Below are 13,758 nucleotides of genomic sequence, written 5' to 3'. Positions count from 1 at the left end.
TTGGACCTACTCTTGCAAGGCATATTACTTTTTTTCTCTTTACTTTTGGGGAAAACGGAAACAATTTATATTCTGTAACTGTGGGCTATTTTTCTTATATAACTCATATTAAGATATGGGTGCCATTGCCCAGAAGATAAATCATACACTTTGCAATAAGGGAAGATAACAGGCAAAGTTTGCAACATGCCTATGAATAACCTCTCTGTGCCAGAAATTAGATTTGCATGTTTCAATTAGAATATATAGAGAAATCTATCTCTTAGTGTTCAAAAAGGTAAAAGGCTTATGAATAGAGATTTCCGTGGCACCTCATTTCTGCTCCATGTGTGGAAAAAAAGAGATGAGAACATGTTCCCCTTTGTAAGCAGTGGCTTATTTGAACCTGTGGAATTTGGCTGAGTCTGACAGGCAAACTCTTCAGTGTTCACCCATTTGTAGAAGTAGGTTAAGGCAGACCAGGACCTGGTACCACTCCCACGTTTGAAACAATTTCCTCTTTGCCAGGGTCATCAGCTGAATGCAGGAAAATAGTGAGCATTGCTCAACAGAGTGTTGAATAAATAAACAGTAAACACCTTTTGTCTGCTTCCCATATCTTAGTATCCCATGATTCACTGCATTTAAAAAAATAAAAATGAGGCTGTATCCAGAGAAGGGAGTCGTTTCTACCTTCGGGAAGGTTCTTTACTTTTGAGAATTAGCAGTTCTTAAGTCAAGGAGATAGGACAAAGTTCTGTAGAATTGCATGTATTCTCCAAAGTCCAGAGCAGTGGTTTGTCCTCAGTGAAGTTCTGCAAGTAAGTTAACAAGTAAGTGACTTAGGGCGCCTGGGTGGCTCAGTTGGTTAAGCGACTGCCTTCGGCTCAGGTCATGATCCTGGAGTCCCTGGATCGAGTCCCACATCGGGCTCCCTGCTCGGCAGGGAGTCTGCTTCTCCCTCTGACCCTCTCCCCTCTCATGTGCTTGCTCTCTCTCATTCTCTCTCTCTCAAATAAATAAATAAAAAATCTTAAAAAAAAAAAAAAAAAACAAGTAAGTGACTTAGAGGGCATGAGTAGCACAGCACCTACTCAGAAAAGCCAATGTCACATATCCAGTGGATCCTCTCTAGTCTTTTGTGAATAGCCATGAGGTAGGATATCTCCTGAGGTCTTTCTTCTGTGTAGGACCTTAGTCATTCTGTCTATCCCATTCAACTCCCAATGAGAAGTAGTCCTGTGGTGTTCCAAGATCTTCCCTTTGCTTTCTTTCTGGATGAAATGAAGGGATTGCCAATTTGTGACCTGAATAATTGAAGAGCTGGCAGCTCACAAGGCAGAAAACCTCTCTTCAGAAACAATTCAAATGAAGGGGAGAAATCAGAGGGAGAGATGAACCATGAGAGACTATGGACTCTGAGAAACAAACAGGGTTCTAGAGGGGAAGGGGGGATGAGGGGATGGGTTAGCCCGGTGATGGGTATTAAGGAGGGCATGTTATGCATGGAGCACTGGGTGTTACACGAAAACAATGGATCGTGGATCGCCACATCAAAAACTAATGATGTATTGTATGGTGACTAACATAACATAATAAAATTAAAAAAAAAAAAAGAAACAATTCTTTAGAATGAACAATAGAGGCTTTCACTTCTCCCTCATCATCTGTCGTCCCATTGAATCAGGGACATTTGTGAAGTTCCCTGATACCTTGCTCCCTCGTTGGTCCTTGACCAATCAAAGACACATTTTTTAGACATCAGGATGAAAAATGTTAATTGTTCTATTATTAAAAGGCAAGTAACTTCAAATATTTATGATAATCCTTTGTAGTAAATATTGTAAATATCTCTCCAGCCACAGACTAGAGACCAAAATCTAAGTCTTTGTGATGTAAGGGGAGGCTAGCTTTTCAGAGAGAGAAAAATCAAGCAGAAATAATAGTAATTTACACCTCTACAGGAATTATAGTTCACACCATGATGTCACATATACTTCTTGATCTTTCTCACCAGTACTGGTTAGGGCAATCCAGCATTATTGTCTCAATTTTACAGCTACACCTCAGAGAGGTTAACAGAATTCTGTAAGGTCACACAGTCAATTGGCAGTGAAACTAGAACAGAAAAAAAAAATCTTCTGGTTCCAAATCTTGTGATTTTTCCACTATCTCCCAATAATAATGAAACAAGCAGAACACTCTTTTGTTGTTACTATTGTTTTATTTTTGCTATCAAGGAGAAAAAGAGGTTAGACATTTTCTAACTAGACCAATATCACTTAGAGGCAATTTATACACTCATTAGATTCTTGAGCTTTGACATCAGAATTCCTGAATATAAATTCAGAATTCTATTAGTCATTAGCTATGGCAACTTAAACAATTAAAAAAATACTAATCCTCGTTTATCTGAGCTATAAAATGGGGCTAACCATAGTACTTACCTCATATGATTATTCTACATTAAATGAAATAAGAGTACATATAAGACACCCAAAAGTCTTTTTTTTCCAATTTTTTAAAAATTTTATTATGTTATGTTAGTCACCATACAATACATCATTAGTTTTTGATGTAGTGATCCATGATCCCTTGTTTTCGTATAACACCCAGTACTCCATGCAGTACGTGCCCTCCTTAATACCCTTCACCGGGCTAACCAATCCCCCCCTCCCCTCTAAAACCCTGTTTGTTTCTCAGAGTCCATAGTCTCTCATGGTTCATCTCCCCCTCCGATTTCCCTCCCTTCATTTTTCCCTTCCTTCTCCTAATGTCCTCCATGCTATTCCTTATGTTCCACAGATAAGTGAAACCATATGATAATTGACTTTCTCTGCTTGACTTATTTCACTTAGCATAATCTCCTCCATTCCCATCCATGTTGATGTAAAAGTTGGGTATTCATCCTTTTGATGGCTGAGTAATATTCCATTGTATATATGGACTACATCTTCTTTATCCACTCATCTGTTGAAGGGCATCTCAGCTCTTTCCACAGTTTGGCTATTGCAGACATTGCTGCTATGAACATTGGGGTGCATATGGACCTTCTTTTCACTATATCTGTGTCTTTGGGGTAAATACCCATGAGTGCAACTGCTGGGTCATAGGGTAGCTCCATTTTTAAATTTTTGAGGCACCTCCACACTGTTTTCCAAAGTGGCTGTACCAACTTGCATTCCCCCCAACAGTGTAAGAGGGTTTCCCTTTCTCCACAACCTCTCCAACATTTGTTGTTTCTTTCCCAAAATTCTTTAGAAAAAGGTGACATTGGCAGTGGTGGTGATATTGGTGACATTGGTGATGGTAGGGGTGATTGTGATGGTGGTAGTGACAGTTGTGATGATGGTGATATATTGGTGGTGATGGTGATGTTGGTGATGTTGGTGACTGTGGTGGTAGTGGTGATGGTGGTGGACGTGGTAGTGATAGTGGTGGTGGTAATGGTGGTGTTGGTGATATTGACTATGGTGGTGCTGATGGTGGTGGTGGTGGTTATGGTGGTGGTGGTGATGATGGTGGTGGTGGTAGAGGTGGTAGTTATGGTGTTGGTAGTGTTGGTGATGATGGTGGTGGTGATAGTGTTAGTGATGGTACTGATGGTGGTGGTGGTGGTGGTGGTGATGCTGGTGGCAGGAGTGAGGGTGATTGTGGTGGTGGAGATGGTGGTGGTGGAGATGATGTTAGTGGTGGTGGTAATAGTTGTGATGACAGTGATGATGTTGGTAGTAGTGATAGCAGTAGCAGCAGAAGCAATAGTCAATATTTCAAAGATATGGAAGCTGATGTATTGAGAGAAGATTTGGCTAATGTCAATTAATTTTAAGTTCAGCAGAATATTGTGACCCCAATGTAATTTTTCCTGCTCTGGGAACCAGGACCTCCAGAAAGAGGGAACCTAAAATTATAGAGTCAAGAATAACAAATTTCCCTAATCTCATTGAGCTTGTGAATGACTCTTTTTTATTTTGTTCATGGCATTAGAGGATGGAGGTAACTTCATGAGTTTGCACTTGGTCTTTCCTACTGTAACAGCTCTTGGTCAAACAACAAGTGTGAGGATTTTGCCAACTAATAAGCATGTCCACACTGATTATATTTTAAGAACCAGGTGAATTACTACTGGGAGGGTTTGTGGTTCTAGTGGACTCACTGTGGTAGACGCATTGTCTACAAAATATCCTAGTTCTTTCCCCATGATGACTTTTCTTGTGGGATAATTCTCCTTCCCCATCCTCTTGGTGTCATGGTGGCTATGAGATGTGCATTGGCCAAAGAAATGTGAACAGAAGTGATATGTGTCCCTTTTGGGAATATCTCTCCTTCCATTGCCATAAGAGCAGCTGTGATGGACACCTTCTTGTCAGCTTTGTCCTATATGGAGGACTACATGAAGCAGAGATGAGGCTGTACTATAATGTGTATATAGCATGACTGAGAAATAAACCTTGGTTTATTTTGAAGTTGTTTGGGCAGCACAGTTTAGCCTAATAGATACATCCCACTGGGTAATGAGCTACTTAGGATGCAGACCATGTTTTAATTACCATTAAATCCCTATTACCCACCTTAGTGCCTAGAATATAGTAGGTACTCAATAAAAACACTGTTGAGTGACAAATAAAATTAATATATCTATTATTACCTTAGTTTACAAACCCATAGATATGTCTAAGTTTTGAAAAATTGCTAACTTTTATCTTCCAATTATTTACAAATAATGGTAAGTCACCCAAGATCTTATTCATAGCAGACATTTAATTCATATTTACTGATTTTTTAGAGTTAAATATGTTTTAACCTTCTTATCTCCCATAGCATTTGATAACATGTCACAATAGACTCTGAATTCCTCAAAGACAAAAATTTTGTTATATTCATATTTATTTCCTCATAACCTAGATCATCCTATCACATTTGTCACAAATGTACAATCTGGCATTAAACATGTACTTGGTAAATGACCGAGGGAAGTTTATAAAGAAATATATTTCTGATGTACATATGTTAGGTTGACAGGAATAAAGTTATTCAGAGAGAGAGAGGGATATTTCCATCTCAAATAGTACCCATCTATTCTCTTTAACTAAAAACTAGCCAGTGATCAGATACTGATCTATTGAGTGAGCCATGTTTATGCTATTGAGTGTTAGGCTAACTGTAGCTTTACTGATTAAAGGTGCCATATAGAATATAGAATGGTTAGATAATTTGGAGACAGAATTTTGTTGCCATTGCCATTGGTGTGTGTGTGTGTATGTGGACGTGTGTGTTTCTACTTAATTGATAAGCACTCCCTACAATGGGGAATTGCAATTAGTATAATTTTCATGATGAATCTCTGCTAAATTTAATTTTATGAAACCCAAGTTGAGAGTGAATTTACTCACATTTATAAAATGTGTGGGGTCCATATGGGTGAACAGATTGCTTTATTCACAGGTTGTCCCATGTGGGGGCTATAGCCACAGATAAATATCCCTACCTCTCTGTCCTTGATGTCAGAAAGAATCAGCTTGCAGCAGTCAGTGCTTGTGGTGATTTGGAGCTAACCACATGAAGAGCAATTACTCAGACCTACCTGGGCCTGGGCAACTGGAATCGCCTCTAACCTACTCCTTGCCTCCTGCCTTCTTAAACGAATTCCTTCTTCATTGTACCACCAGATTCAACTTCCCGAATCACCATCTTTATCAGGTTATTTGTAGCCTTCAATGGCTTCATTTTGTCTGCAAAATAAAACCCAAGCACCTCGGACTGATATTCAATGCTTTCTGCTAGTCTTGCCCCTGATACCTTTCCAGGCTTACTCCTCACCTCTCACCTGCACAAATTCCAAGTTGCACCTGACCTGGATCACTCAATATCTGCTTCTGCATCTTATTCTCATCTGCTTCCTTTTCTTGCTCATGTCCCTCCTTCTGTCTGGAAAACACTTTCCATCCTCTTCAAAGTCATTTAGCTGATAAATATTTACTGAGTAATGAGCTATGGGTCTGGTCCTGCTCCAACCAACAGATACAGAAATTAATATGAATGCTTAGGTTCCTGTTCTCTTGGAGCTTATAAAGAAATCTATTCTAATTTTTAAAATATCCTCAAATTTCCTCATTAGGGTGCTTCCTATAGTTTGTTCAACTGGAACTATTCTTTCCTCCTACTAAAAATTTTAAGCACTTCCTCTATCATCAAATTGTATGTTTATCTTATCTCTAGATTTTGAAGAGGAAGTTCCTGGAAAGGAAAATCATAAACTCTACTTGCATATTTCCACAAACATGGTTCCTGAAACATGGCATATCCCCCAAATATTCATTATTATTTAAAGAATTATTAACAAAATGAATCAATACTAGATAACATCCTTTGAAATGTACTATGTGTCTAGCATTGTACAGTGTACTTCAAATGTATAATCCTCACTTTCACAACAACCTGATATGGTACCTGTTATCTTTCCAGTTTTTTTAATAAAAAATTAATCTTCATAGAAAGTAGGCAGCATGGAGTTTATTGGAAAGAGTGGAGCATTTCTCTCTGAAATAGTCTTTGGTTCCTCTCCCTAACTATAGACCTGGCCTGCAATTAGATACTGACCTTATAGCATCAGCTGCGCTTATGATAGAGAATGTGGGTTGACCTTGGTATTATTGATTTAGGGGATCATGTAGACTAATTCTTTGAAAGAAGTTTGGCTGCAAAGTTGTTATGGCCAAACTGGGATTCAAAGTCAGGTCTATTTTACTCCAAAGCCCACAGATTTTTCCCATACCACTCTGCTGAATAAGCAGAATAATGGAAATGACTCAAACGCATCCACTGTAGCAGATGCTCATGATGTCTTGCCTACATCCCTTAAGCACTGACCTCTAAACATAAGGCTATTTATTCCGTATACTTGTGGGGATTCTATCTGGCCATGAAAGCAGTGGCAAGCTTGCATGTGCTGCAGAGTTCATGTTTCAAGATCTGTTCTCAACAATTATCCCACAGGTGCTGTATAGATACCCCAGCTTCCTCCCTCCTTAGTTGGGGTAAATCTGCAGCTCATTCTACACTGTATCCCACATTTCTTCAATTGCTTGATAATGCACCCTATAATGATTTCCATTCCCCATCTCACTTTTCCATTTGTTGTCAGTGTTTCTTAGAATGCCCACCCCCCTCACACACATATACTACTTGTAATCAAATTCTCATCTCAGGATGTTTCTGGGAAAACCCGAATCAAAATACCTGCCTGATTTTCAGTTGTTGGTGCTTGTCCTTTCTTCCCTACCTGCCCCCTCTACCATCAACACACTCACCTTTGCTCATTTTATGAATCAAAAGCCTATCATCCATAAGCTTGGCACTGCTTGGTTCCAGCTTTGAGCTCTCTACCAGTGTGTACTTGTGTCAAAAGCCCTTTTCCCGTACACGGTCATGATTTTAGAAGTGTTTGCTCTCCTCCCAGGGTCAGTTGCTCCAGGCTGGCTCTAGTTTGAGGGACCTCAAAGAAGCCTGCTAATACAGATTCTTTGGCTACCTTCCTCTTGTGTGTACAGTCTCACCCATGCCTAGGGCAAAGACTTCCTTTCCCAATTCTGCTCTCCTTAGGACTATTTGCAGGTCTGGTCCTGTGACTTACTGATGGGGAAACTACCCTGTTCTCTAGTCCTGTCTAGGCCTTTGTTGGGAAATTTGAACCTGATTCTCATTCTCCAAATATCACTTTGGTCAGATGTAAAGGCTCTGTGAGGATAAAAAAAAATATGCAAACCTTACCTCCAGATTGGAATCCAAAGATATTTCCTCTGGATGGAGGGCTTACTATGGCCCTTGTCTTGGTGCTTTGGTCTGGGTCACAGGTAAGTATATACCATCTTTTCTTTCTAGTGTGTATTTCCCCGACCTCTTCTCTGCCTGAGGTCATGTGCCTCATTCTGATGATACTAATTATCTTGTTCTGAGAGGCATTATGGCAAGGTGGTAAAGACATTAGTTTTGTAGTCAGACCTGGGCTCGAATCCTATCAATTGCCTTCATCAGCTATTCAAACTTGAGTGAATAACTCAGACTTTCTGATCCCTAATTGCTTTATGTAAGAACTGAGGCAGCATCAGGCCACCTGGATGGATCAGTCGGTTAAGTGTCTGACTTCAGCTCAGGTCATGATCTCGGGGTCCTGGGATCGAGCCCCATGTTGGGGCCTTCTTGTCCTTCTCCCTCTGCCTTCCCCCCACTTGGGCTCACTCTTTCTCGCAAATAAATAAATAAAATCTTAAAAAAAAAAACAACTGAGGCAGCATTAATGACTTCAAAGTGCATTTTAAAAATAAAGGATACATTTTACATGTTTTTGTCAATATGTGTTGAACATTCAGTAATTAGGAGCTATCAGTCATGTGTGGGAAGTTTTTGGAATATCACTCTTGAGTTTTGTTTTATTTTTAAGCATTCCCAATAACTCAGAGATACTTGCATCTCTCCTTGATAATAAGAAGAGTTTAGAATTTATATCAACATTCATGGAAGATGCAAAGCCCTAGTTTAGAGTAGTCTTGGATGATTTCAGAGGTCAGAAGCACAATCATATTCACCTCTGACACAGCTGAACAGTGAGTAATGGCTGACTTAGGATGTATTGCTGGGAGCCCATGGGAAAAATTATGGAGTTGTCAGTGGCAGTGATTTGGGTTACTTCTTTACGTTGGTCATTGTTTATCGTGCCAACCTCGGGTGATCTTCCCATCCACTCAGTCTGAAGCATTCATCATCTGACATCATCTGACATCATTTGGGGCTATGAAAGGGTATAATCTAGTACCCTCTCCCTCTCCCTGGACATCAAGAATCATCATTACTCGTTCTTCCAGCAAACAAGCTGGATTTTATACCATGTCACTGGATATTTCACTTTTATTATAACATTTTCCAAAAGATTAAAATCCTGCTTACAAGATAGATGAGCAATGGCTTTGGAAATAAATGACTTTGCTTTAAGTATCTTTTCTGCCTTTCCCTAGCTGCATTAACTTGGCAAAGACATTTGCCCCCTATGAGGTTTGGTTTTCTCAACCGCAATGTTTGCTTGCAAATGATGTAAGTTTCCTATGAGGGGTGAATGTGGCATTTATGATGATATGCTACGTCACAATAAGGGAAGGAATAAAAAGAGGGAATAGAAGACAATGATGAGGGAGAAGATGGATAGGACTGGCACATTGCAGATTCCTTTCTTCTCAGAGGGTTTTAACTCTAAGACCAAGCTGATTTCTTTCAAGGAAGTAGATGGCTTATTTAATATTGAGATTTATTTTGAATTAATTCCAAATTTATTAATTACTATCTCTATTTCTACTGAGATTGGATTTGTGGAAGGAAGCACAGGTGCAGAACTTCTTTTGATCTCATTTGTCCTGTAGATTCATTATTTGCTCCTAGATGAAAATAAGTCACTCTTAGAGATTATCTGAAAGAAAAGTAAAGAAACATGTTGATAGATGATTCCACTGGGAGTTAGTAACACTCTTCTAACCAGACAGAAATGGATATGGATAAATGGGTAGAGGCTCCTCATTATAGTCATCAGTGCTTGGTTATAATTAGATTGTAAGGAATGTGATTTAGCTAAAATGCACAATAATAATGTCAAGATGTCTGGGATTTAGAACCAAGACCCTAAGGGTAAGTATGTACTTGATTTTGAGTCACCCTCTATTAGTGATAAAAAATGTATGTCCAAAGACATAAAGAGTCCTTAAAGAGTAAAAATGGTAAGACTGGGATTTTTTTTATTTCAAGTTTTTTTTTTTTTTTAAGACTTATTTATTTATTTTAGAGAGAGAGAGAGAGAGAGATCATGAGCAGGAGAGGCAAAGAGAATCTCAAGCAGACTTTATGCGGAGCACAGAACCTGACACAGGGCTGGATCACATGACCCTGAGATTATGACCTGAGCTGAAACCAAGAGTTGGTCACTTAACCAACTGTGCCACCTAAGCGACCCTAACTCAAGCTTTTATTTGAATTCTTATTAGTTAACACATATGGTAAAATTGGTTTCAGGTACAGAATTTAGTGATTCATCACTTAGATACAACACCCAGTGCTCATCACAAGTGCCTTTCTTAATACCCATCACCCATGTAGCCCATCCCCACCAACCTTCCTCCATCAATCCTCAGTTTGTTCTCTGTAGTTAAGAGTCTCTTATGGTTTGCTTTCCTCACTCTTTTTGTTCCCTTCCCATATGTTTCTGTTTTGTTTCTTAAATTGCAAATATGAGTGAAATCATATGGCATCTGTCTTTCTCTGACTGGCTTATTTTGTTTAGCATAATATACTCTAGCTCCATACACATTGTTGCAAATGGCAAGATGCCATTCTTTTTGTTTATATACACCACATCTTCTTTACCCATTCATTAGTCAATAGACTTTTGTGCTCTTTCCATGGTTTGGGACTTTCAGATCAGTCTATCTAGAGGGCTATTTTTTAAAAAGTCGTCTTGGAAGTACCCAAATATTGGGAAAATTGCCCAAAGTTCATGTTAAATACACAGAGAGTAAGACCTAATGAATCAGAATCCTGGAATGTTGCCTTGGGATATGAGTGTTTGAAATGTCCTCAGATGCTTTGGATGTCTCTGTTCTAAAGATTGTGCTTTGAGGATCACTGCTTTGAAAGTATTATTCCTAATAAGTATGGTGTAAGTATAATCAGAAATTTTAAAATGTGCAAAGAACTTGTGATACGAACTTGCCTGTATGTCAGATCTTAGACTTACCTGCAGGTGACACTTCTGGGTAACTGCTGTTTTATTGACTTCTGGAAAAGGATTTGTCTGGATAGATTTCTCATCATCTTTTCCTGAGATATGAAAGACCATAGTATAGTTTTAAAGGAGGAAGACATCAATGGTTTTTAAAAAAGAAAAAAAAAGAAATAAACACTGGATAAGCAAAGAGACTATAATATATCAAGAATTTCAAAATGAACATCTCTATTACTTGAGCCAGTTCTCAACCTGGTATGATTTTGCTCCCCAGGGGACATTTTGACAATGTCTAAAAACAGTTTTGGTTGTCATCACTGGGGAGATACAACTGCCATGCAATGGGTATAAACCAGGGATGATGTTTGCAACATCCTATTATGCACAGGCCATTCTCTCAACAAAGAATTTTCCAGTTCAAAATGTCAGTAGCATTGAGGTTACAAAACTGGAATTTAAACCCTTTAGGCTTCTTAATTGTACATGGCACTTAAAAAAAAAGCATTCATGCATCATTATAAGAATTATTATCATTTATAGAGAGCAAAACAAAGGCATAGAAGTTAGCAAATATAGATGGGTTCCACAATTTTAATGATTGGCCTTTTTTTTTAAATTCAAAAAGCACATTGTTTGAATCTAAATGCGTATTATTTCACCAGACTGTTTATATGCACATGTGAATACACACATGCATATTGAGAAGTGGTCTTATATGGTGATTATGTACACAAGAATGGGAATCCAGCATCCTGAATTTTAATACAAGCATCATCAAATGCCATCTTACTAGAGCGGACAAATTGCATAACCTCCCTAGGGCATACTATATTTATCTATGAAATGTGGTTAGTAATACTACCTGCCGCAATAAACCATGAAGAGGATTAAATAAGGTATTCCCTGTAAAGCAATGGACAGAGCGCTTAGCACATAGTTGCACTGAAAATATGTGCTTTTATTTCCTTGACACCTGCTAACGTAGCCGTATTTGGACCTCTGCTGGCGCACAATGTCTAGCCATTAGCAATATTGGCTTCTGAACTATCAGGACTAAAATATCAATGCAGTAAACACCATCTTCGGAAAAAATGAAGTTTCTACTTTTGTCCTAACTAATGAACATTTGAATCTCATTGTGTTAATTAAATCAAGACATTTCCCTAAGCTCTATCACTGACCTATGGGAATAGCAACCAATCAATCAGATAAACATAAGGAATATCCATAAACTTGTTAACTCAAAGGTTGGGTCCATTTCATTATTTTATGCCATAATCTATTGAATCAAAGAGAATTTTGTCGGATCATAGAGAATATCTATTGCGACATCCTTGGCTTCTCCCCTCCGAGCAGCCCTGAACTTGCTTGCAAGCCCTTTAGACATAGGGAGATGGCGTGAGGGAGAGGCAGGAGAGAGGGGTACAGGCCCAGCCTCTGTCGGTTACTCGCAGTGTGACCCTGGGTGAGCCATGTTTATTTTTGAAGCTTAGTTTCCTCATTAGTGAAATGGATACGGTATTGTGGCTACCCCAGCAATTCTTGCGAGAATTATGTAAGACAAGCTACATTCACTTCTCAGAACAGCACTTACTAACCAGTAAATGCTAAATAGATATAGCTACTATTAAATAAATATCTTCAAAATCTGGAAGAGCTAAAAGAATAAGAAAGACACAAGAGTGGAGGTGAGGGGAGAGGTTTCTTAAAAGATTGCATGAAGGATGTCACGAACTTGATTCCCAACCCTCCTGTCTCAAATTCACTACCCATTTGTTATTATTACAGGTTTAAACCTAAAGCCATCATGATCAGAGTGCCCATCGCTTTGGCACTTAAAGTAAGCTCTGTGTGTGTGTGTGTGTTTTGAGTGAAAGTATATCAAATGTGAACTTAGAGATGATAGTAATAAATAATATTGGAAAGCCTGATGGTGCTGTGGAAAGTTAAAGGTAAAATAATTTGGGATCAGTTAGTGACAGGGTGTATAGTTCTAATGTCCATCCTGAGAGCATATTATAACAGCACGCAATGACTGATGTGTGCATGATTATATGTCATTATGCAAGTATTATTCAGTGCTCAGGAACTTTTGTTTAAGAAAAAGGCAGGGGGTCGTTTGACTTTTATAATGACTGCTACTGAACTACCAGAAATGTTTAAAATGCCACTTTATGGTTTATATTCTAGTTTTCTTGAAAAAAATGTACATAGCTTATTTCCAATTAATACCAGGTAGAAGGTATTTTTTTAAAAAGATACTTAAAGGTTCAAATTCAAGTTAAAGTTCAAATCCAAGATCTGCTCATATGGGAAGAGTGGAAGGTTTATCACTTATGATGTTTACCAACAGGTAGGGACCACCCATCATCATAATGGTCCTGTTTTCTCCCCATCACTGTACCGACTCCTTCCTGAGTAGAATATGAGGGAATGAAGCCAATTGCATGATTAACAATTTGGGGATAGGGCATGTAAATTTTTATCCTTTCTGTTAGTCTTCCCTGTGAGCTTGCCTATCCAAAGAAATTATGCACTCTCAATTTGTCTCAGCTGTATTGTAAACTTACTGGTAGAGACACTAAATACACTGAGTCTCATCCACTTAATCTTTTATATTCACTCAAATTGCTTCAGAACTCAGACTGGGAAGACATATTATTTATTAGCCTTCTAAAATCCTAATGTCTGGTGTGTTGCATGAATAACATTGAGGAAAAGGCAAGAGGTAGAAGTTAGAGAAGTAAAATAAGCTCTGTGATACAGAATTCTGCCATGGCTAAGTCAAGTAACTTAAGATTTAGTTCTGTGCTGGGTGCCTGTCATGTGGGATTTTGATCTGAAGGGCTGTTGTTGTTCATAGAAGGATTTTCCGTAAGAGAATGCCCCAAAGCGTGGAGATGAACCAGAATAATTCCAGAAACTAAGTGAGAAGCAAGTTATTTCAGGAATGAAGGAGTGATTGACAACAATAAGGATCATGCAGGTTGAAGTTTCCCATGTATATATAGAAAAAT

The sequence above is a fragment of the Halichoerus grypus genome, chromosome 5 (genome assembly GCF_964656455.1).
Source record: "Halichoerus grypus chromosome 5, mHalGry1.hap1.1, whole genome shotgun sequence".
NCBI lineage: Eukaryota > Metazoa > Chordata > Mammalia > Carnivora > Phocidae > Halichoerus > Halichoerus grypus.
This window is presented reverse-complemented; position numbering follows the sequence as displayed.